Genomic DNA, 5,510 nt, shown 5'->3' on the forward strand with positions numbered 1-5,510 from the left:
ACCGGATAGGTGCTGAACTGTCATCCAAGCTTCAGCCTCTATCCCATCGACGAAATGTAGCATCCCTCTGCCTGTTCTACAAGTACTTTAACGATGAATGTTCCGACGAACTGCAAGCAGTTGTGCCCCCTCTACGTAAATACCCCCGACAAACCCGACAAGCTATAAAATCGCACCCCTCTACAATAGAGATCCCTAGATGAAAGAGAGACTTCTACTCCAGTAGTTTCTTTTTCCAGAACCGCTAGATTTGGAATTCCCCTCCGGGTTCCTGCTTCCCCAACTGTACTGACATGCAGAAGTTCAAATGTAACGTGTACCGACGTCTTGCTGCCCAACTCTCCACATAGTACCCCTGTAGCTTGTGTCCCTAATAGCAGCCTCCTACATCAAAGTGGCAATGTGCCTTGTTTGGGGTGAAAATGTAATAAAAGAATAATATATATATATATATATATATATATATATATATATATATAGTAAGTTATAAAAATATAGGTGGCAATCATATGTATATATATATATATATATATATATATATATATATACATATGATTGCCACCTATATTTTTATAACTTACTATATATATATATATATATATATATATATATATATATGTGTATATATATACATATATATAACTACTTAATTTACTCACATAAAATTAATATCCGAAAGTATAGATTTATGCGTAAGTATTTTCTTCAAAAGTGCTCAATACGTAGGTAGAGCTAGTTAGTAATTTATAAAATATATATGACGATTAAGCTACACTGAATATTCCGCGTTTCATCCACTCTAGGACGCTAGGATGCCTAGAGTGGATGAAACGCAGAATATTCAGTGTAGCTTAATCGCCATATATATTTTATAAATTACTATATATATATATATATATATATATATATATATATATATATATATATGAGCCTGTTGAAATGGGTAAATCTTATAATACGTTGACTAAGAAATAATGTAAATAGTGTTTTTCAGCCAAATTGATGGTTGAATATTAAGCAATGTGTTGTCACTCTTGCCTTAAATCCTTATTAACCAATGTTAATAAATAACACTGTCCCGAATAGATCAGTCCAGTCATTTTCGAGAAATTGTAGAACGGACAGACAGACAAACAGGAATATAAACTTCTATAAATATAATATAGATATATGGGAGGGTAAAATACACGCTATATCAATTGAAAAAATTTTCAGAGACAGAATATAGGAGAGAGAAAAAAATTAAAAGAATTGCAAACCGAAAGAAATTTTTAAATCAAAATAGGGATTTCACCGCTTCCGTTAAACGAATGTTTATTTTTTTTTACCTTTCCTTTTCCCTAATTAACGTCTTCTTCACACGCGCCGCATCTTTTCCAATTAGTAACTCACGTGCCAAAACATCCGATTTTTCGTTTTCTTTAAATTTATACGTTTTTATTTATCCAATAAATTTTAAATTTTTACTTCTCTCGTTGTACAAAAAGGAACCGGCGAAATGTCTAACAAAATCGTGATTATGAAGCTTTTTTTTGTAATACCAAATCAATTAAAATATACTTATTTAGCAAATTAAAACATTTATAAGAATTTTAGTATAGAACGTATAGCGCATCCTAATAGTATACATATTTCATATGAACATAAATAAATAAACAAAATAGATATATAACAAAGAATAATAATCCTAGTAATACTGATGATATTACTACTACTGATACTAATACTACTACTACTAATAATAACAAGAACAATACATATGTGGATAGCATAAAAATAACCGAAGATAATGATCAATAAGCTAAGAAGTATAATTGGTTCATCTAAACCTTAAAAAATAAAAAAGGGAAATAATTATATAAAAACATAGTGTTTTGTTTGTTTGCTTTTTAATTAGTAAAACTTTTTCTTCTCGGCCCTTTTGCTTCTCTCAAGAGACGTTGATTAATGTGTCCAGATATCCAAGAAAAAATATATCCTTGGACACGACCCGCTATAAGGGCCGAACTTGTTGGCAAGGTTGAGTAGATTTATTTATTTATATTCCTAGTCATTACCTTTATTTGTCATCTCTTAAAAAAAAGGGGGTATTTTTACCACGGTTCTTTGCATATAGTTTCTGTTAAGGATCTACGTATTTTGTTTATTTTTGGCAACGGTAATATATATATATATATATATATATATATATATATATATATATATATATATATATATATATATATATACATATATATATATATATATATATATATATATATATATATATATATATATATATACACGTTTTATTTTTTATCACCGTATCTTTCTGTTAAGTTACATTTTTGTTTCAGCTACCCGGCCGTTTTTTTTTTTTTTGCCGTCTGTAGCTTCCTCAGACTTTTACAGAAATGCTCTACAACAGCATTGAGCACTTTCTTCAGTTTTTATTAATTACCATTTCCACTAAATATATATATATATATATATATATATATATATATATATATATATATATATATATATATATATATATATAGACACATCCTTCTAAAATGTCTGGACTTGGCTGCAATCTATAGAAAACAAACAGGCTGCCCGGCATTGCCCGGTATAAAATATGCTTAAATATGATATTTTGATTAATGCAGATTTACTTTTTATTATTATAAATTATTGGACACAATATATAGTAAAGATTTAATAAGGGAAAAAAAAAATAACTCGCACGCAACCACCGAGAATCGAAACCATAAGCTTACGATTTACTTTTTCCTTTGACATTAATACCTGAGCTATGAAGACATGTTTGCTGCAAGGCTAAAATTTAAAACATGAACCAATTGCTATTGCGTTAAGCATGCGTATTTGTAATGCCGTCGTTCGACCTTAACCTGGCAAATTTCATCTCTTCAATTTTTACACATTTGCACCGATTTTCCCCAGCTAAAAACCAAATATAAATTTTCGCGTGGGTTCGAGTACCCTATATATTAAGTTTCATGATTGTAGACCAAAAATGACAGTTTGGTAGGATTTTTAAACAAAAATATATACACATACATAAATATATAAAGAGAGAGGTTTGTATTTACTATAATCTTTTTACGCAAATATTATGCAAGTATAAATCATGTAAAATATCTGCATGAATATAATTACACGTCATAGTAAATTAAAGATTATCATCCCATAAGTGAACCGAAAAAAAAACTAATAGGAAATTAATTAACATGAATGCTTAAAATAATATGTAATTTAGCTAGAATGTTTGCAGATTAATGCAATTCCATGACCCATATATAACAAAGTTGTATTTTCTCTTTTAATAAATAGAAAAAAAGGTTTTTAATATGATTATCAGTAGACAAAAAATACAAATTTATTGGAATATAGAAGATAGATTTAGTTATTTATATATTTATTGATAGATTTACTTGCCATTTCCATTATTTTTCCCATAATGACATAACATGTCTGTTTTTTTTTGTTTTGTTTTGTTTTTTGTTTTGTTTTGTTTTTGTTTTTTGTTTGTTTTTTTTGTTTTTTTTGACGACGACGCTAATTTATTTTTAAATGTATCCGTGTTTTTATTAATTATTTTTAAAAATATATATCAGTTGAAATTTCAGAGCTTTCCTACTTCCTTTACACCGTTTTCTTCCTCCTACCAAAAGACGTCGGCGCTACCTATTTTTATATGTCTGTATATCTAAAAAGAACTATCTGTGGACAAGAGCTCTTTAAAAGACTGGAATTGTAGGCATGGTATATCAAATTTATTTAGTTATATTCTTTTGCCATGTATTTTTAAAATGGTGTTTATTTTTTTTCATGGCTATCTTGCATGTGTTTTTTCCGTTAATACACAACATCTCTTTTGGGCGACGCTAAAATATGTTTTTACAAAAGTATACACGTTTGGATTGGATATTTAAACAAAAATCAGTTGAGATTAAAGATCCCCCATTTCTTCCTCTGTCTAATCCTACACCTACTATCAAAATACGTAAACGCCACCTATATTAATGTGTCTAGATATCAAAAACAATTTTTTATAGACACGACCTCTTAAAAAACAATGGACTTGTTGGCAAGATAACGCTCATTTGTTTATATTTCTCGTCATTACTATTATTTGCTATGTCTTGTAAAATACATTTTTTCTAAGCCCGTTTACTATGCAAATTTAGCTCTCCCTTTAAGCTTTTTGTCTTACGTCTGTTGACACCATGAGCGAAAGCCCTATTTCCAAATTCCTTTTTCAAAATAATAATTCTGAACATATTATTATTACGGGGGTACCGTGTTCGAACTCCAGCTAGGCTTTGGGACATAGTTGCTGATTCTCTGTTTTTGAATGTTACTTTTTCACTGCCTTCGTTCAGGATTGAACTCAGCACCTTTGGGTAACTGTAAACTTTGATACAACGTCTAGGACCACTCGGCCATATGTCACTATTTAATTCATATCTTGACGGTACTTCTCTGCCGTAATGATTTCGCCAGCATAAATAAAAAACTGCAATGGATGAGACAGGTCGCAGACAACCAAACAGTCAACATGACATTCTGTTGATGTAACTCTGGCTTCGGGAGGTCACGGAGTTTTGTTGGCGTCTAACCACTGAGCTAAGCGTCGTTGGTTGTTGTAAAGATCCCACTTCCGTCGCAAGTAATCACGCAGTTGAGAAACGGGTCGTTCTTGTAGCGTAACAGACGGGAGGATTGCACTGTACAGTTGCGTTTTTTTTTTGTTGCTGTTCGTAGTTTAATTCGTGAGGCACCCATTTATAAAGTTTTTTTGTTGTTTTTCCAATCTCTCTCAAGTAGTTGGAAACGGTCGTATACATTACATATAATTCAAAAGTAAGTCCTCGAACGGTTGTGCGTAGATTGGATTTGGAAAAGGCTCTTAATTGATCGTTGTCAACGTCAGATGACCCAGCACTACGCTAATCATCTTCAAAACTCTCTTCTCCACCACGAAATTTCTGAAACCACCGTTGTGCTGTGCGTTCAGTAGTGGCACCTGGGTCAAATGCTGTGTTGATATCGTGAGCTGTTTCAATAGTTTTTAGGGGGAGGGCTAGATTGAATTGAAAAAAAATGTGTGAATTTGCTTTTTTCCATCTTGTACTCATTGTTCTGAATAAATAAGATAATTGTTTTTAAACGATTGTTATTTAAACGATTAGATAGGGCGACAAATTAGGTTTTTGAAGCATTTCTCACACAGAAAGTTGTTGAGATGCTTGAAAAAGTGGTAGTCCGTAGGTGAGAGGTCTGGAGAGTATGGCAGATGAGACAGAGTTACATAGCCCAATTCATTGAACTTCTGCAGGGTCGGTTTAGCAACATGCAGTCGGGCATTGTCATGGAGAATTGGGCCTTGTCTGTTAGTTAATGCCAAGAGTTGTTATCGACGTTTCTGATGCATTTCATCCATTTGTTGACAGTACTTCCCCACCATAAACTGTAACAGACGAGACCGGTTGCAGATCACCAAACAATCAACATGGCCTTCT

This window comes from Euprymna scolopes, chromosome 4, assembly GCF_053919585.1.
Source record: "Euprymna scolopes isolate OS-2025 chromosome 4, ASM5391958v1, whole genome shotgun sequence".
NCBI lineage: Eukaryota > Metazoa > Mollusca > Cephalopoda > Sepiida > Sepiolidae > Euprymna > Euprymna scolopes.